Below are 19,678 nucleotides of genomic sequence, written 5' to 3' on the forward strand. Positions count from 1 at the left end.
TTTTACCTTGGATTATATTGCCATTTCTTTGGATATATCCATTACAATGACCCTGATAAATGAATTTGCCTGGCTCAGAGAAGCTGTCAGTCTGGTCACATTCATACAGATCGCATGGAGGAGGTCCCCAAAAAAACGGCAACATTGATCCACAGGTCGGAGAGGTAGACAGCAAGGTTTAGACAAACCTCAACTGTTTCAAACCAAATGCTAGCCTCTGGGCATTGGGAAATATTGAATATTACAAAATGTTTCCGCCCAGTTTCGAACCGGGGACCTTTCGCGTGTGAGGCGAACGTGATAACCACTACACTACGGAAGCCGAACGATTACAAAAATAAGGGTGTGACTGACTTTCGCGTGTGAGGCGAACGTGATAACCAATACACTACTGAAACTAAAGTCTGAATAGGAAATACTGAGAAGTGCGAAGGACCAATTTGTTAAAATGTTTTCCACCCAGTCTCAAACCGAGGACCTTTCGCGTGTTAGGCGAACGTGATAACCACTACACTACGGAAACCCAATGAGTGGAATACTAAGGGTGTGGCTGACTTTGGCTGGGTGGGATATTTATCGCTCTCAGAACCTAATGAAATCAGAAATTACTTAGCCAATTAATTAAACAATAAGGCTTGAGAAGCCGGGAATTATTGTGTGCAGCGGCTCTTGGAAGAGGCTTGGTGGTTCAAAACTTCTTCCATTTAAGAGTGATGGAAGCCACTGTGTTCTTGGTTACCTTCAATGCTGCAGAAATGACCATTTGAATTTACCACAGGTGGACTCCAATCAAGTTGAAGAAACATCTCAAGGATGATCAATGGAATCAGGATGGACCTGAGCTCAATTTCCAGCCTCATAGCAAAGGGTCTGAAAACGTACGTAAATAAGGTATTTTTAAAATATTTAATGGGTATTATGGCTCTTTCTGTGGTACTCAATTTGGGATATTATGTGAGGTAGACATGAGAAGCCGGGAATTATCGTGTGCAGCCGGAACTTGGAAGAGGCTTGGTGGTTCCAAACTTCTTCTATTTAAGAGTGATGGAAGCCACTGTGTTCTTGGGTACCTTCAATGCTGCAGAAATGACCAATCATTTGAATTTACCACAGGTGGACTCCAATCAAGTTGAAGAAACATCTCAAGGATGATCAATGGAAACAGGATGGACCTGAGCTCAATTTCCAGCCTCATAGCAAAGGGTCTGAAAATGTATGTAAATAAGGTATTTTTAAAATATTTTTTTCATTAATAAAAACGATATGTTATCGCTTTGTCATTATGTGGTATTGTGTGTAGATAGATTTTATTTTATTTCATCCATTTTAGTATAAGGCTGTAACGTAACAAAATGTGGAAAAATGTAAGGGGTCTGAAAACTTTCCGAATGCACTGTACCTATGCTGGCTAGCTTCTTTTCCTTTGCTAGCCAGCCAACTAAATCTATCACACAATCACATCAAGCAGCTGAAATGACAGAAAACGATCTACATTTTTGTTTGTTTTACCTTGGATTATATTGCCATTTCTTTGGATATATCCATTACAATGACTCTGATAAATGAATTTGCCTGGCTCAGAGAAGCTGTCAGTCTGGTCACATTCATACAGATCTCATGGTGGAGGTCCCCAAAAAAACGGCAACATTGATCCACAGGTCGGAGAGGTAGACAGCAAGGTTTAGACAAACCTCAACTGTTTCAAACCAAATGCTAGCCTCTGGGCATTGGGAAATATTGAATATTACAAAATGTTTCCGCCCGGTTTCAAACCGGGGACCTTTCGCGTGTGAGGCGAACGTGATAACCACTACACTACGGAAACCGAATGATTGGAAAACTAAGGGTGTCACTGACTTTCGCGTGTGAGGCGAACGTGATAACCAATACACTACTGAAACTAAAGTCTGAATAGCAAATACTAATTTGTTAAAATGTGTTTCCGCCCGGTCTCGAACCGGGGACCTTTCGCGTGAAAGGCGAACGTGATAACCACTACACTACGGAAACTGAATGATTGGAAAACTAAGGGTGTGACTGACTTTCGCATGTGAGGCGAACGTGATAACCAATACACTACTGAAACTAAAGTCTGAACAGCAAATACTGAGAAGTGCGAAGGACCAATTTGTTAAAATGTGTTTCCGCCCAGTCTCGAACCGGGGACCTTCCGCATGTTAGGCGAACGTGATAACCACTACACTACGGAAACCCAATGAGTGGAATACTAAGGGTGTGGCTGACTTTGGCTGGGTGGGACATTGATCGCTCTCAGAACCTATTGAAATCAGAAATTACTTAGTCAATTAATTAAACAATAAGGCTTGAGAAGCCGGGAATTATTGTGTGCAGCGGCTCTTGGAAGAGGCTTGGTGGTTCAAAACTTCTTCCATTTAAGAGTGATGGAAGCCACTGTGTTCTTGGGTACCTTCAATGCTGCAGAAATGACCAATCATTTGAATTTACCACAGGTGGACTCCAATCAAGTTGAAGAAACATCTCAAGGATGATCAATGGAAACAGGATGGACCTGAGCTCAATTTCCAGCCTCATAGCAAAGGGTCTGAAAACGTATGTAAATAAGGTATTTTTAAAATATTTAATGGGTATTATGGCTCTTTCTGTGGAACTCAATTTGGGATATTATGTGAGGTAGACATGAGAAGCCGGGAATTATCGTGTGCAGCCGGAACTTGGAAGAGGCTTGGTGCTTCCAAACTTCTTCTATTTAAGAGTGATGGAAGCCACTGTGTTCTTGGGTACCTTCAATGCTGCAGAAATGACCAATCATTTGAATTTACCACAGGTGGACTCCAATCAAGTTGAAGAAACATCTCAAGGATGATCAATGGAAACAGGATGGACCTGAGCTCAATTTCCAGTCTCATAGCAAAGGGTCTGAAAATGTATGTAAATAAGGTATTTTTAAAATATTTTTTTCATTAATAAAAACTATATGCTATCGCTTTGTCATTATGTGGTATTGTGTGTAGATAGATTTTATTTTATTTCATCCATTTTAGTATAAGGCTGTAACGTAACAAAATGTGGAAAAAAGTAAGGGGTCTGAAAACTTTCCGAATGCACTGTACCTATGCAGGCTAGCTTCTTTTCCTTTGCTAGCCAGCCAACTAAATCTATCACACAATCACATCAAGCAGCTGAAATGACAGAAAACTATCTACATTTTTGTTTGTTTTACCTTGGATTATATTGCCATTTCTTTGGATATATCCATTACAATGACCCTGATAAATGAATTTGCCTGGCTCAGAGAAGCTGTCAGTCTGGTCACATTCATACAGATCGCATGGTGGAGGTCCCCAAAAAAACGGCAACATTGATCCACTGGTCGGAGAGGTAGACAGCAAGGTTTAGACAAACCTCAACTGTTTCAAACCAAATGCTAGCCTCTGGGCATTGGGAAATATTGAATATTACAAAATGTTTCCACCCGGTTTCGAACCGGGGACCTTTCGCGTGTGAGGGAAACGTGATAACCACTACACTACGGAAACCGAATGATTGGAAAACTAAGGGTGTGACTGACTTTCGCGTGTGAGGCGAACGTGATAACCAATACACTACTGAAACTAAAGTCTGAATAGCAAATACTGAGAAGTGCGAAGGACCAATCTGTTAAGATGTGTTTCCGCCCGGTCTCGAACCGGGGACCTTTCGCGTGTGAGGCGAACGTGATAACCACTACACTACGGAAACCGAATGATTGGAAAACTAAGGGTGTAACTGACGTTGGCTGGGTGGGACATTTATCGCTCTCAGAACCTAATGAAATCAGAAATCACTTAGTCAATTAATTAAACAATAAGGCTTGAGAAGCCGGGAATTATTGTGTGCAGCGGCTCTTGGAAGAGGCTTGGTGGTTCAAAACTTCTTCCATTTAAGAGTGATGGAAGCCACTGTGTTCTTGGGTACCTTCAATGCTGCAGAAATGACCAATCATTTGAATTTACCACAGGTGGACTCCAATCAAGTTGAAGAAACATCTCAAGGATGATCAATGGAAACAGGATGGACCTGAGCTCAATTTCCAGCCTCATAGCAAAGGGTCTGAAAACTTACGTAAATAAGGTATTTTTAAAATATTTAATGGGTATTATGGCTCTTTCTGTGGAACTCAATTTGGGATATTATGTGAGGTAGACATGAGAAGCCGGGAATTATCGTGTGCAGCCGGAACTTGGAAGAGGCTTGGTGGTTCCAAACTTCTTCTATTTAAGAGTGATGGAAGCCACTGTGTTCTTGGGTACCTTCAATGCTGCAGAAATGACCAATCATTTGAATTTACCACAGGTGGACTCCAATCAAGTTGAAGAAACATCTCAAGGATGATCAATGGAAACAGGATGGACCTGAGCTCAATTTCCAGTCTCATAGCAAAGGGTCTGAAAATGTATGTAAATAAGGTATTTTTAAAATATTTTTTTCATTAATAAAAACTATATGCTATCGCTTTGTCATTATGTGGTATTGTGTGTAGATAGATTTTATTTTATTTCATCCATTTTAGTATAAGGCTGTAACGTAACAAAATGTGGAAAAAAGTAAGGGGTCTGAAAACTTTCCGAATGCACTGTACCTATGCAGGCTAGCTTCTTTTCCTTTGCTAGCCAGCCAACTAAATCTATCACACAATCACATCAAGCAGCTGAAATGACAGAAAACTATCTACATTTTTGTTTGTTTTACCTTGGATTATATTGCCATTTCTTTGGATATATCCATTACAATGACCCTGATAAATGAATTTGCCTGGCTCAGAGAAGCTGTCAGTCTGGTCACATTCATACAGATCGCATGGTGGAGGTCCCCAAAAAAACGGCAACATTGATCCCCTGGTCGGAGAGGTAGACAGCAAGGTTTAGACAAACCTCAACTGTTTCAAACCAAATGCTAGCCTCTGGGCATTGGGAAATATTGAATATTACAAAATGTTTCCACCCGGTTTCGAACCGGGGACCTTTCGCGTGTGAGGCGAATGTGATAACCACTACACTACGGAAACCGAATGATTGGAAAACTAAGGGTGTGACTGACTTTCGCGTGTGAGGCGAACGTGATAACCAATACACTACTGAAACTAAAGTCTGAATAGCAAATACTGAGAAGTGCGAAGGACCAATCTGTTAAGATGTGTTTCCGCCCGGTCTCGAACCGGGGACCTTTCGCGTGTGAGGCGAACGTGATAACCACTACACTACGGAAACCGAATGATTGGAAAACTAAGGGTGTGACTGACTTTGGCTGGGTGGGACATTTATCGCTCTCAGAACCTAATGAAATCAGAAATTACTTAGTCAATTAATTAAACAATAAGGCTTGAGAAGCCGGGAATTATTGTGTGCAGCGGCTCTTGGAAGAGGCTTGGTGGTTCAAAACTTCTTCCATTTAAGAGTGATGGAAGCCACTGTGTTCTTGGGTACCTTCAATGCTGCAGAAATGACCAATCATTTGAATTTACCACAGGTGGACTCCAATCAAGTTGAAGAAACATCTCAAGGATGATCAATGGAAACAGGATGGACCTGAGCTCAATTTCCAGCCTCATAGCAAAGGGTCTGAAAACTTACGTAAATAAGGTATTTTTAAAATATTTAATGGGTATTATGGCTCTTTCTGTGGAACTCAATTTGGGATATTATGTGAGGTAGACATGAGAAGCCGGGAATTATCGTGTGCAGCCGGAACTTGGAAGAGGCTTGGTGGTTCCAAACTTCTTCTATTTAAGAGTGATGGAAGCCACTGTGTTCTTGGGTACCTTCAATGCTGCAGAAATGACCAATCATTTGAATTTACCACAGGTGGACTCCAATCAAGTTGAAGAAACATCTCAAGGATGATCAATGGAAACAGGATGGACCTGAGCTCAATTTCCAGTCTCATAGCAAAGGGTCTGAAAATGTATGTAAATAAGGTATTTTTAAAATATTTTTTTCATTAATAAAAACTATATGCTATCGCTTTGTCATTATGTGGTATTGTGTGTAGATAGATTTTATTTTATTTCATCCATTTTAGTATAAGGCTGTAACGTAACAAAATGTGGAAAAAAGTAAGGGGTCTGAAAACTTTCCGAATGCACTGTACCTATGCAGGCTAGCTTCTTTTCCTTTGCTAGCCAGCCAACTAAATCTATCACACAATCACATCAAGCAGCTGAAATGACAGAAAACTATCTACATTTTTGTTTGTTTTACCTTGGATTATATTGCCATTTCTTTGGATATATCCATTACAATGACCCTGATAAATTAATTTGCCTGGCTCAGAGAAGCTGTCAGTCTGGTCACATTCATACAGATCGCATGGTGGAGGTCCCCAAAAAAACGGCAACATTGATCCACTGGTCGGAGAGGTAGACAGCAAGGTTTAGACAAACCTCAACTGTTTCAAACCAAATGCTAGCCTCTGGGCATTGGGAAATATTGAATATTACAAAATGTTTCCACCCGGTTTCGAACCGGGGACCTTTCGCGTGTGAGGCGAATGTGATAACCACTACACTACGGAAACCGAATGATTGGAAAACTAAGGGTGTGACTGACTTTCGCGTGTGAGGCGAACGTGATAACCAATACACTACTGAAACTAAAGTCTGAATAGCAAATACTGAGAAGTGCGAAGGACCAATCTGTTAAGATGTGTTTCCGCCCGGTCTCGAACCGGGGACCTTTCGGGTGTGAGGCGAACGTGATAACCACTACACTACGGAAACCAAATGATTGGAAAACTAAGGGTGTGACTGACTTTGGCTGGGTGGGACATTTATCGCTCTCAGAACCTAATGAAATCAGAAATTACTTAGTCAATTAATTAAACAATAAGGCTTGAGAAGCCGGGAATTATTGTGTGCAGCGGCTCTTGGAAGAGGCTTGGTGGTTCAAAACTTCTTCCATTTAAGAGTGATGGAAGCCACTGTGTTCTTGGGTACCTTCAATGTTGCAGAAATGACCAATCATTTGAATTTACCACAGGTGGACTCCAATCAAGTTGAAGAAACATCTCAAGGATGATCAATGGAAACAGGATGGACCTGAGCTCAATTTCCAGCCTCATAGCAAAGGGTCTGAAAACTTACGTAAATAAGGTATTTTTAAAATATTTAATGGGTATTATGGCTCTTTCTGTGGAACTCAATTTGGGATATTATGTGAGGTAGACATGAGAAGCCGGGAATTATCGTGTGCAGCCGGAACTTGGAAGAGGCTTGGTGGTTCCAAACTTCTTCTATTTAAGAGTGATGGAAGCCACTGTGTTCTTGGGTACCTTCAATGCTGCAGAAATGACCAATCATTTGAATTTACCACAGGTGGACTCCAATCAAGTTGAAGAAACATCTCAAGGATGATCAATGGAAACAGGATGGACCTGAGCTCAATTTCCAGTCTCATAGCAAAGGGTCTGAAAATGTATGTAAATAAGGTATTTTTAAAATATTTTTTTCATTAATAAAAACTATATGCTATCGCTTTGTCATTATGTGGTATTGTGTGTAGATAGATTTTATTTTATTTAATCCATTTTAGTATAAGGCTGTAACGTAACAAAATGTGGAAAAAAGTAAGGGGTCTGAAAACTTTCCGAATGCACTGTACCTATGCAGGCTAGCTTCTTTTCCTTTGCTAGCCAGCCAACTAAATCTATCACACAATCACATCAAGCAGCTGAAATGACAGAAAACAATCTACATTTTTGTTTGTTTTACCTTGGATTATATTGCCATTTCTTTGGATATATCCATTACAATGACCCTGATAAATGAATTTGCCTGGCTCAGAGAAGCTGTCAGTCTGGTCACATTCATACAGATCGCATGGTGGAGGTCCCCAAAAAAACGGCAACATTGATCCACTGGTCGGAGAGGTAGACAGCAAGGTTTAGACAAACCTCAACTGTTTCAAACCAAATGCTAGCCTCTGGGCATTGGGAAATATTGAATATTACAAAATTTTCCACCCGGTTTCGAACCGGGGACCTTTCGCGTGTGAGGTGAACGTGATAACCACTACACTACAGAAACCGAATGATTGGAAAACTAAGGGTGTGACTGACTTTCGCGTGTGAGGCGAACGTGATAACCACTACACTACGGAAACCAAATGATTGGAAAACTAAGGGTGTGACTGACTTTGGCTGGGTGGGACATTTATCGCTCTCAGAAAATAATGAAATCAGAAATTACTTAGTCAATTAATTAAACAATAAGGCTTGAAAAGCCGGGAATTATTGTGTGCAGCGGCTCTTGGAAGAGGCTTGGTGGTTCAAAACTTCTTCCATTTAAGAGTGATGGAAGCCACTGTGTTCTTGGGTACCTTCAATGCTGCAGAAATGACCAATCATTTGAATTTACCACAGGTGGACTCCAATCAAGTTGAAGAAACATCTCAAGGATGATCAATGGAAACAGGATGGACCTGAGCTCAATTTCCAGCCTCATAGCAAAGGGTCTGAAAACTTACGTAAATAAGGTATTTTTAAAATATTTAATGGGTATTATGGCTCTTTCTGTGGAACTCAATTTGGGATATTATGTGAGGTAGACATGAGAAGCCGGGAATTATCGTGTGCAGCCGGAACTTGGAAGAGGCTTGGTGGTTCCAAACTTCTTCTATTTAAGAGTGATGGAAGCCACTGTGTTCTTGGGTACCTTCAATGCTGCAGAAATGACCAATCATTTGAATTTACCACAGGTGGACTCCAATCAAGTTGAAGAAACATCTCAAGGATGATCAATGGAAACAGGATGGACCTGAGCTCAATTTCCAGTCTCATAGCAAAGGGTCTGAAAATGTATGTAAATAAGGTATTTTTAAAATATTTTTTTCATTAATAAAAACTATATGCTATCGCTTTGTCATTATGTGGTATTGTGTGTAGATAGATTTTATTTTATTTTATCCATTTTAGTATAAGGCTGTAACGTAACAAAATGTGGAAAAAAGTAAGGGGTCTGAAAACTTTGGGTACCTTCAATGCTGCAGAAATGACCAATCATTTGAATTTACCACAGGTGGACTCCAATCAAGTTGAAGAAACATCTCAAGGATGATCAATGGAAACAGGATGGACCTGAGCTCAATTTCCAGTCTCATAGCAAAGGGTCTGAAAATGTATGTAAATAAGGTATTTTTAAAATATTTTTTTCATTAATAAAAACTATATGCTATCGCTTTGTCATTATGTGGTATTGTGTGTAGATAGATTTTATTTTATTTTATCCATTTTAGTATAAGGCTGTAACGTAACAAAATGTGGAAAAAAGTAAGGGGTCTGAAAACTTTCCGAATGCACTGTACCTATGCAGGCTAGCTTCTTTTCCTTTGCTAGCCAGCCAACTAAATCTATCACACAATCACATCAAGCAGCTGAAATGACAGAAAACGATCTACATTTTTGTTTGTTTTACCTTGGATTATATTGCCATTTCTTTGGATATATCCATTACAATGACCCTGATAAATGAATTTGCCTGGCTCAGAGAAGCTGTCAGTCTGGTCACATTCATACAGATCGCATGGTGGAGGTCCCCAAAAAAACGGCAACATTGATCCACTGGTCGGAGAGGTAGACAGCAAGGTTTAGACAAACCTCAACTGTTTCAAACCAAATGCTAGCCTCTGGGCATTGGGAAATATTGAATATTACAAAATGTTTCCACCCGGTTTCGAACCGGGGACCTTTCGCGTGTGAGGTGAATGTGATAACCACTACACTATGGAAACCGAATGATTGGAAAACTAAGGGTGTGACTGACTTTCGCGTGTGAGGCGAACGTGATAACCAATACACTACTGAAACTAAAGTCTGAATAGCAAATACTGAGAAGTGCGAAGGACCAATCTGTTAAAATGTGTTTCCGCCCGGTCTCGAACCGGGGACCTTTCGCGTGTGAGGCGAACGTGATAACCACTACACTACGGAAACCGAATGATTGGAAAACTAAGGGTGTGACTGACTTTGGCTGGGTGGGACATTTATCGCTCTCAGAAAATAATGAAATCAGAAATTACTTAGTCAATTAATTAAACAATAAGGCTTGAAAAGCCGGGAATTATTGTGTGCAGCGGCTCTTGGAAGAGGCTTGGTGGTTCAAAACTTCTTCCATTTAAGAGTGATGGAAGCCACTGTGTTCTTGGGTACCTTCAATGCTGCAGAAATGACCAATCATTTGAATTTACCACAGGTGGACTCCAATCAAGTTGAAGAAACATCTCAAGGATGATCAATGGAAACAGGATGGACCTGAGCTCAATTTCCAGCCTCATAGCAAAGGGTCTGAAAACTTACGTAAATAAGGTATTTTTAAAATATTTAATGGGTATTATGGCTCTTTCTGTGGAACTCAATTTGGGATATTATGTGAGGTAGACATGAGAAGCCGGGAATTATCGTGTGCAGCCGGAACTTGGAAGAGGCTTGGTGGTTCCAAACTTCTTCTATTTAAGAGTGATGGAAGCCACTGTGTTCTTGGGTACCTTCAATGCTGCAGAAATGACCAATCATTTGAATTTACCACAGGTGGACTCCAATCAAGTTGAAGAAACATCTCAAGGATGATCAATGGAAACAGGATGGACCTGAGCTCAATTTCCAGCCTCATAGCAAAGGGTCTGAAAACGTACGTAAATAAGGTATTTTTAAAATATTTAATGGGTATTATGGCTCTTTCTGTGGAACATTATGTGAGGTAGACATGAGAAGCCGGGAATTATCGTGTGCAGCCGGAACTTGGAAGAGGCTTGGTGGTTCCAAACTTCTTCTATTTAAGAGTGATGGAAGCCACTGTGTTCCTGGGTACCTTCAATGCTGCAGAAATGACCAATCATTTGAATTTACCACAGGTGGACTCCAATCAAGTTGAAGAAACATCTCAAGGATGATCAATGGAAACAGGATGGACCTGAGCTCAATTTCCAGTCTCATAGCAAAGGGTCTGAAAATGTATGTAAATAAGGTATTTTTAAAATATTTTTTTCATTAATAAAAACTATATGCTATCGCTTTGTCATTATGTGGTATTGTGTGTAGATAGATTTTATTTTATTTCATCCATTTTAGTATAAGGCTGTAACGTAACAAAATGTGGAAAAAAGTAAGGGGTCTGAAAACTTTCCGAATGCACTGTACCTATGCAGGCTAGCTTCTTTTCCTTTGCTAGCCAGCCAACTAAATCTATCACACAATCACATCAAGCAGCTGAAATGACAGAAAACAATCTACATTTTTGTTTGTTTTACCTTGGATTATATTGCCATTTCTTTGGATATATCCATTACAATGACCCTGATAAATGAATTTGCCTGGCTCAGAGAAGCTGTCAGTCTGGTCACATTCATACAGATCGCATGGTGGAGGTCCCCAAAAAAACGGCAACATTGATCCACTGGTCGGAGAGGTAGACAGCAAGGTTTAGACAAACCTCAACTGTTTCAAACCAAATGCTAGCCTCTGGGCATTGGGAAATATTGAATATTACAAAATGTTTCCACCCGGTTTCGAACCGGGGACCTTTCGCGTGTGAGGCGAATGTGATAACCACTACACTACGGAAACCGAATGATTGGGAAACTAAGGGTGTGACTGACTTTCGCGTGTGAGGCGAACGTGATAACCAATACACTACTGAAACTAAAGTCTGAATAGCAAATACTGAGAAGTGCGAAGGACCAATCTGTTAAAATGTGTTTCCGCCCGGTCTCGAACCGGGGACCTTTCGCGTGTGAGGCGAACGTGATAACCACTACACTACGGAAACTGAATGATTTGAAAACTAAGGGTGTGGCTGACTTTGGCTGGGTGGGACATTTATCGCTCTCAGAACCTAATGAAATCAGAAATTACTTAGTCAATGAATTAAACAATAAGGCTTGAGAAGCCGGGAATTATTGTGTGCAGCGGCTCTTGGAAGAGGCTTGGTGGTTCAAAACTTCTTCCATTTAAGAGTGATGGAAGCCACTGTGTTCTTGGGTACCTTCAATGCTGCAGAAATGACCAATCATTTGAATTTACCACAGGTGGACTCCAATCAAGTTGAAGAAACATCTCAAGGATGATCAATGGAAACAGGATGGACCTGAGCTCAATTTCCAGCCTCATAGCAAAGGGTCTGAAAACTTACGTAAATAAGGTATTTTTAAAATATGTAATGGGTATTATGGCTCTTTCTGTGGAACATTATGTGAGGTAGACATGAGAAGCCGGGAATTATCGTGTGCAGCCGGAACTTGGAAGAGGCTTGGTGGTTCCAAACTTCTTCTATTTAAGAGTGATGGAAGCCACTGTGTTCTTGGGTACCTTCAATGCTGCAGAAATGACCAATCATTTGAATTTACCACAGGTGGACTCCAATCAAGTTGAAGAAACATCTCAAGGATGATCAATGGAAACAGGATGGACCTGAGCTCAATTTCCAGTCTCATAGCAAAGGGTCTGAAAATGTATGTAAATAAGGTATTTTTAAAATATTTTTTTCATTAATAAAAACTATATGCTATCGCTTTGTCATTATGTGGTATTGTGTGTAGATAGATTTTATTTTATTTCATCCATTTTAGTATAAGGCTGTAACGTAACAAAATGTGGAAAAAAGTAAGGGGTCTGAAAACTTTCCGAATGCACTGTACCTATGCAGGCTAGCTTCTTTTCCTTTGCTAGCCAGCCAACTAAATCTATCACACAATCACATCAAGCAGCTGAAATGACAGAAAACAATCTACATTATTGTTTGTTTTACCTTGGATTATATTGCCATTTCTTTGGATATATCCATTACAATGACCCTGATAAATGAATTTGCCTGGCTCAGAGAAGCTGTCAGTCTGGTCACATTCATACAGATCGCATGGTGGAGGTCCCCAAAAAAACGGCAACATTGATCCACTGGTCGGAGAGGTAGACAGCAAGGTTTAGACAAACCTCAACTGTTTCAAACCAAATGCTAGCCTCTGGGCATTGGGAAATATTGAATATTACAAAATGTTTCCACCCGGTTTCGAACCGGGGACCTTTCGCGTGTGAGGCGAATGTGATAACCACTACACTACAGAAACCGAATGATTGGAAAACTAAGGGTGTGACTGACTTTCGCGTGTGAGGCGAACGTGATAACCAATACACTACTGAAACTAAAGTCTGAATAGCAAATACTGAGAAGTGCGAAGGACCAATCTGTTAAGATGTGTTTGCGCCCGGTCTCGAACCAGGGACCTTTCGGGTGTGAGGCGAACGTGATAACCACTACACTACGGAAACCGAATGATTGGAAAACTAAGGGTGTGACTGACTTTGGCTGGGTGGGACATTTATCGCTCTCAGAACCTAATGAAATCAGAAATTACTTAGTCAATTAATTAAACAATAAGGCTTGAGAAGCCGGGAATTATTGTGTGCAGCGGCTCTTGGAAGAGGCTTGGTGGTTCAAAACTTCTTCCATTTAAGAGTGATGGAAGCCACTGTGTTCTTGGGTACCTTCAATGCTGCAGAAATGACCAATCATTTGAATTTACCACAGGTGGACTCCAATCAAGTTGAAGAAACATCTCAAGGATGATCAATGGAAACAGGATGGACCTGAGCTCAATTTCCAGCCTCATAGCAAAGGGTCTGAAAACGTACGTAAATAAGGTATTTTTAAAATATTTAATGGGTATTATGGCTCTTTCTGTGGAACTCAATTTGGGATATTATGTGAGGTAGACATGAGAAGCCGGGAATTATCGTGTGCAGCCGGAACTTGGAAGAGGCTTGGTGGTTCCAAACTTCTTCTATTTAAGAGTGATGGAAGCCACTGTGTTCTTGGGTACCTTCAATGCTGCAGAAATGACCAATCATTTGAATTTACCACAGGTGGACTCCAATCAAGTTGAAGAAACATCTCAAGGATGATCAATGGAAACAGGATGGACCTGAGCTCAATTTCCAGTCTCATAGCAAAGGGTCTGAAAATGTATGTAAATAAGGTATTTTTAAAATATTTTTTTCATTAATAAAAACTATATGCTATCGCTTTGTCATTATGTGGTATTGTGTGTAGATAGATTTTATTTTATTTCATCCATTTTAGTATAAGACTGTAACGTAACAAAATGTGGTAAAAAGTAAGGGGTCTGAAAACTTTCCGAATGCACTGTACCTATGCAGGCTAGCTTCTTTTCCTTTGCTAGCCAGCCAACTAAATCTATCACACAATCACATCAAGCAGCTGAAATGACAGAAAACAATCTACATTTTTGTTTGTTTTACCTTGGATTATATTGCCATTTCTTTGGATATATCCATTACAATGACCCTGATAAATGAATTTGCCTGGCTCAGAGAAGCTGTCAGTCTGGTCACATTCATACAGATCGCATGGTGGAGGTCCCCAAAAAAACGGCAACATTGATCCACTGGTCGGAGAGGTAGACAGCAAGGTTTAGACAAACCTCAACTGTTTCAAACCAAATGCTAGCCTCTGGGCATTGGGAAATATTGAATATTACAAAATGTTTCCACCCGGTTTCGAACCGGGGACCTTTCGCGTGTGAGGCGAACGTGATAACCACTACACTACGGAAACCGAATGATTGGAAAACTAAGGGTGTGACTGACTTTCGCGTGTGAGGCGAACGTGATAACCAATACACTACTGAAACTAAAGTCTGAATAGCAAATACTGAGAAGTGCGAAGGACCAATCTGTTAAAATGTGTTTCCGCCCGGTCTCGAACCGGGGACCTTTCGCGTGTGAGGCGAACGTGATAACCACTACACTACGGAAACCGAATGATTGGAAAACTAAGGGTGTGACTGACTTTGGCTGGGTGGGACATTTATCGCTCTCAGAAAATAATGAAATCAGAAATTACTTAGTCAATTAATTAAACAATAAGGCTTGAAAAGCCGGGAATTATTGTGTGCAGCGGCTCTTGGAAGAGGCTTGGTGGTTCAAAACTTCTTCCATTTAAGAGTGATGGAAGCCACTGTGTTCTTGGGTACCTTCAATGCTGCAGAAATGACCAATCATTTGAATTTACCACAGGTGGACTCCAATCAAGTTGAAGAAACATCTCAAGGATGATCAATGGAAACAGGATGGACCTGAGCTCAATTTCCAGCCTCATAGCAAAGGGTCTGAAAACTTACGTAAATAAGGTATTTTTAAAATATTTAATGGGTATTATGGCTCTTTCTGTGGTACTCAATTTGGGATATTATGTGAGGTAGACATGAGAAGCCGGGAATTATCGTGTGCAGCCGGAACTTGGAAGAGGCTTGGTGGTTCCAAACTTCTTCTATTTAAGAGTGATGGAAGCCACTGTGTTCTTGGGTACCTTCAATGCTGCAGAAATGACCAATCATTTGAATTTACCACAGGTGGACTCCAATCAAGTTGAAGAAACATCTCAAGGATGATCAATGGAAACAGGATGGACCTGAGCTCAATTTCCAGTCTCATAGCAAAGGGTCTGAAAATGTATGTAAATAAGGTATTTTTAAAATATTTTTTTCATTAATAAAAACTATATGCTATCGCTTTGTCATTATGTGGTATTGTGTGTAGATAGATTTTATTTTATTTCATCCATTTTAGTATAAGGCTGTAACGTAACAAAATGTGGAAAAAAGTAAGGGGTCTGAAAACTTTCCGAATGCACTGTACCTATGCAAGCTAGCTTCTTTTCCTTTGCTAGCCAGCCAACTAAATCTATCACACAATCACATCAAGCAGCTGAAATGACAGAAAACAATCTACATTTTTGTTTGTTTTACCTTGGATTATATTGCCATTTCTTTGGATATATCCATTACAATGACCCTGATAAATGAATTTGCCTGGCTCAGAGAAGCTGTCAGTTTGGTCACATTCATACAGATCGCATGGTGGAGGTCCCCAAAAAAACGGCAACATTGATCCACAGGTCGGAGAGGTAGACAGCAAGGTTTAGACAAACCTCAACTGTTTCAAACCAAATGCTAGCCTCTGGGCATTGGGAAATATTGAATATTACAAAATGTTTCCGCCCGGTTTCGAACCGGGGACCTTTCACGTGTGAGGCGAACGTGATAACCACTACACTACGGAAACCAATTGATTGGAAAACTAAGGGTGTGACTGACTTTCGCGTGTGAGGCGAACGTGATAACCAATACACTACTGAAACTAAAGTCTGAATAGCAAATACTGAGAAGTGCGAAGAACCAATTTGTTAAAATTTGTTTCCGCCCGGTCTCGAAACGGGGACCTTTCGCGTGTTAGGCGAACGTGATAACCACTACACTACGGAAACCCAATGAGTGGAATACTAAGGGTGTGGCTGACTTTGGCTGGGTGGGACATTTATCGCTCTCAGAACCTAATGAAATCAGAAATTACTTAGTCAATTAATTAAACAATAAGGCTTGAGAAGCCGGGAATTATTGTGTGCAGCGGCTCTTGGAAGAGGCTTGGTGGTTCAAAACTTCTTCCATTTAAGAGTGATGGAAGCCACTGTGTTCTTGGGTACCTTCAATGCTGCAGAAATGACCAATCATTTGAATTTACCACAGGTGGACTCCAATCAAGTTGAAGAAACATCTCAAGGATGATCAATGGAAACAGGATGGACCTGAGCTCAATTTCCAGCCTCATAGCAAAGGGTCTGAAAACGTACGTAAATAAGGTATTTTTAAAATATTTAATGGGTATTATGGCTCTTTCTGTGGAACTCAATTTGGGATATTATGTGAGGTAGACATGAGAAGCCGGGAATTATCGTGTGCAGCCGGAACTTGGAAGAGGCTTGGTGGTTCCAAACTTCTTCTATTTAAGAGTGATGGAAGCCACTGTGTTCTTGGGTACCTTCAATGCTGCAGAAATGACCAATCATTTGAATTTACCACAGGTGGACTCCAATCAAGTTGAAGAAACATCTCAAGGATGATCAATGGAAACAGGATGGACCTGAGCTCAATTTCCAGTCTCATAGCAAAGGGTCTGAAAATGTATGTAAATAAGGTATTTTTAAAATATTTTTTTCATTAATAAAAACTATATGCTATCGCTTTGTCATTATGTGGTATTGTGTGTAGATAGATTTTATTTTATTTCATCCATTTTAGTATAAGACTGTAACGTAACAAAATGTGGAAAAAAGTAAGGGGTCTGAAAACTTTCCGAATGCACTGTACCTATGCAGGCTAGCTTCTTTTCCTTTGCTAGCCAGCCAACTAAATCTATCACACAATCACATCAAGCAGCTGAAATGACAGAAAACAATCTACATTTTTGTTTGTTTTACCTTGGATTATATTGCCATTTCTTTGGATATATCCATTACAATGACCCTGATAAATGAATTTGCCTGGCTCAGAGAAGCTGTCAGTCTGGTCACATTCATACAGATCGCATGGTGGAGGTCCCCAAAAAAATGGCAACATTGATCCACTGGTCGGAGAGGTAGACAGCAAGGTTTAGACAAACCTCAACTGTTTCAAACCAAATGCTAGCCTCTGGGCATTGGGAAATATTGAATATTACAAAATGTTTCCACCCGGTTTCGAACCGGGGACCTTTCGCGTGTGAGGCGAACGTGATAACCACTACACTACGGAAACCGAATGATTGGAAAACTAAGGGTGTGACTGACTTTCGCGTGTGAGGCGAACGTGATAACCAATACACTACTGAAACTAAAGTCTGAATAGCAAATACTGAGAAGTGCGAAGGACCAATCTGTTAAAATGTGTTTCCGCCCGGTCTCGAACCGGGGACCTTTCGCGTGTGAGGCGAACGTGATAACCACTACACTACGGAAACCGAATGATTGGAAAACTAAGGGTGTGACTGACTTTGGCTGGGTGGGACATTTATCGCTCTCAGAAAATAATGAAATCAGAAATTACTTAGTCAATTAATTAAACAATAAGGCTTGAAAAGCCGGGAATTATTGTGTGCAGCGGCTCTTGGAAGAGGCTTGGTGGTTCAAAACTTCTTCCATTTAAGAGTGATGGAAGCCACTGTGTTCTTGGGTACCTTCAATGCTGCAGAAATGACCAATCATTTGAATTTACCACAGGTGGACTCCAATCAAGTTGAAGAAACATCTCAAGGATGATCAATGGAAACAGGATGGACCTGAGCTCAATTTCCAGCCTCATAGCAAAGGGTCTGAAAACTTACGTAAATAAGGTATTTTTAAAATATTTAATGGGTATTATGGCTCTTTCTGTGGTACTCAATTTGGGATATTATGTGAGGTAGACATGAGAAGCCGGGAATTATCGTGTGCAGCCGGAACTTGGAAGAGGCTTGGTGGTTCCAAACTTCTTCTATTTAAGAGTGATGGAAGCCACTGTGTTCTTGGGTACCTTCAATGCTGCAGAAATGACCAATCATTTGAATTTACCACAGGTGGACTCCAATCAAGTTGAAGAAACATCTCAAGGATGATCAATGGAAACAGGATGGACCTGAGCTCAATTTCCAGTCTCATAGCAAAGGGTCTGAAAATGTATGTAAATAAGGTATTTTTAAAATATTTTTTTCATTAATAAAAACTATATGCTATCGCTTTGTCATTATGTGGTATTGTGTGTAGATAGATTTTATTTTATTTCATCCATTTTAGTATAAGGCTGTAACGTAACAAAATGTGGAAAAAAGTAAGGGGTCTGAAAACTTTCCGAATGCACTGTACCTATGCAGGCTAGCTTCTTTTCCTTTGCTAGCCAGCCAACTAAATCTATCACACAATCACATCAAGCAGCTGAAATGACAGAAAACAATCTACATTTTTGTTTGTTTTACCTTGGATTATATTGCCATTTCTTTGGATATATCCATTACAATGACCCTGATAAATGAATTTGCCTGGCTCAGAGAAGCTGTCAGTCTGGTCACATTCATACAGATCGCATGGTGGAGGTCCCCAAAAAAACGGCAACATTGATCCACTGGTCGGAGAGGTAGACAGCAAGGTTTAGACAAACCTCAACTGTTTCAAACCAAATGCTAGCCTCTGGGCATTGGGAAATATTGAATATTACAAAATGTTTCCACCCGGTTTCGAACCAGGGACCTTTCGCGTGTGAGGCGAACGTGATAACCACTACACTACGGAAACCGAATGATTGGAAAACTAAGGGTGTGACTGACTTTGGCTGGGTGGGACATTTATCGCTCTCAGAACCTAATGAAATCAGAAATTACTTAGTCAATTAATTAAACAATAAGGCTTGAGAATCCGGGAATTATTGTGTGCAGCGGCTCTTGGAAGAGGCTTGGTGGTTCAAAACTTCTTCCATTTAAGAGTGATGGAAGCCACTGTGTTCTTGGGTACCTTCAATGCTGCAGAAATGACCAATCATTTGAATTTACCACAGGTGGACTCCAATCAAGTTGAAGAAACATCTCAAGGATGATCAATGGAAACAGGATGGACCTGAGCTCAATTTCCAGCCTCATAGCAAAGGGTCTGAAAACTTACGTAAATAAGGTATTTTTAAAATATTTAATGGGTATTATGGCTCTTTCTGTGGAACATTATGTGAGGTAGACATGAGAAGCCGGGAATTATCGTGTGCAGCCGGAACTTGGAAGAGGCTTGGTGGTTCCAAACTTCTTCTATTTAAGAGTGATGGAAGCCACTGTGTTCTTGGGTACCTTCAATGCTGCAGAAATGACCAATCATTTGAATTTA

The 19,678-nt window shown here is 40.4% G+C and overlaps 19 non-coding genes across 19 annotated transcripts; all 19 read right to left on the reverse strand.

The window, feature by feature from the left end:
* Positions 1-1,752: 1,752 nt before the first annotated feature.
* On the reverse strand, positions 1,753-1,825 carry trnav-cac. The gene has a single exon. It is a non-coding gene; the product is annotated as a tRNA-Val (tRNA).
* Positions 1,826-1,937: 112 nt separating this feature from the next.
* On the reverse strand, positions 1,938-2,010 carry trnae-uuc. Its single transcript has one exon. It is a non-coding gene; the product is annotated as a tRNA-Glu (tRNA).
* Positions 2,011-2,139: 129 nt separating this feature from the next.
* trnav-aac lies at positions 2,140-2,212 on the reverse strand. The gene has a single exon. It is a non-coding gene; the product is annotated as a tRNA-Val (tRNA).
* Positions 2,213-3,647: 1,435 nt separating this feature from the next.
* On the reverse strand, positions 3,648-3,720 carry trnav-cac. The gene has a single exon. It is a non-coding gene; the product is annotated as a tRNA-Val (tRNA).
* Positions 3,721-4,953: 1,233 nt separating this feature from the next.
* trnav-cac lies at positions 4,954-5,026 on the reverse strand. Its single transcript has one exon. It is a non-coding gene; the product is annotated as a tRNA-Val (tRNA).
* Positions 5,027-5,155: 129 nt separating this feature from the next.
* trnav-cac lies at positions 5,156-5,228 on the reverse strand. The gene has a single exon. It is a non-coding gene; the product is annotated as a tRNA-Val (tRNA).
* Positions 5,229-6,461: 1,233 nt separating this feature from the next.
* trnav-cac lies at positions 6,462-6,534 on the reverse strand. The gene has a single exon. It is a non-coding gene; the product is annotated as a tRNA-Val (tRNA).
* Positions 6,535-9,670: 3,136 nt separating this feature from the next.
* Positions 9,671-9,743, reverse strand: trnav-cac. The gene has a single exon. It is a non-coding gene; the product is annotated as a tRNA-Val (tRNA).
* A 129-nt stretch (positions 9,744-9,872) lies between these two features.
* On the reverse strand, positions 9,873-9,945 carry trnav-cac. The gene has a single exon. It is a non-coding gene; the product is annotated as a tRNA-Val (tRNA).
* Positions 9,946-11,501: 1,556 nt separating this feature from the next.
* On the reverse strand, positions 11,502-11,574 carry trnav-cac. Its single transcript has one exon. It is a non-coding gene; the product is annotated as a tRNA-Val (tRNA).
* A 129-nt stretch (positions 11,575-11,703) lies between these two features.
* On the reverse strand, positions 11,704-11,776 carry trnav-cac. The gene has a single exon. It is a non-coding gene; the product is annotated as a tRNA-Val (tRNA).
* A 1,221-nt stretch (positions 11,777-12,997) lies between these two features.
* trnav-cac lies at positions 12,998-13,070 on the reverse strand. The gene has a single exon. It is a non-coding gene; the product is annotated as a tRNA-Val (tRNA).
* A 1,435-nt stretch (positions 13,071-14,505) lies between these two features.
* trnav-cac lies at positions 14,506-14,578 on the reverse strand. The gene has a single exon. It is a non-coding gene; the product is annotated as a tRNA-Val (tRNA).
* Positions 14,579-14,707: 129 nt separating this feature from the next.
* trnav-cac lies at positions 14,708-14,780 on the reverse strand. Its single transcript has one exon. It is a non-coding gene; the product is annotated as a tRNA-Val (tRNA).
* A 1,233-nt stretch (positions 14,781-16,013) lies between these two features.
* trnav-cac lies at positions 16,014-16,086 on the reverse strand. The gene has a single exon. It is a non-coding gene; the product is annotated as a tRNA-Val (tRNA).
* A 129-nt stretch (positions 16,087-16,215) lies between these two features.
* On the reverse strand, positions 16,216-16,288 carry trnav-aac. Its single transcript has one exon. It is a non-coding gene; the product is annotated as a tRNA-Val (tRNA).
* Positions 16,289-17,521: 1,233 nt separating this feature from the next.
* On the reverse strand, positions 17,522-17,594 carry trnav-cac. The gene has a single exon. It is a non-coding gene; the product is annotated as a tRNA-Val (tRNA).
* Positions 17,595-17,723: 129 nt separating this feature from the next.
* trnav-cac lies at positions 17,724-17,796 on the reverse strand. Its single transcript has one exon. It is a non-coding gene; the product is annotated as a tRNA-Val (tRNA).
* A 1,233-nt stretch (positions 17,797-19,029) lies between these two features.
* On the reverse strand, positions 19,030-19,102 carry trnav-cac. The gene has a single exon. It is a non-coding gene; the product is annotated as a tRNA-Val (tRNA).
* Positions 19,103-19,678: the final 576 nt, after the last annotated feature.

Source organism: Oncorhynchus mykiss, chromosome 8 (genome assembly GCF_013265735.2).
Source record: "Oncorhynchus mykiss isolate Arlee chromosome 8, USDA_OmykA_1.1, whole genome shotgun sequence".
Taxonomy (NCBI): Eukaryota; Metazoa; Chordata; class Actinopteri; order Salmoniformes; family Salmonidae; genus Oncorhynchus; species Oncorhynchus mykiss.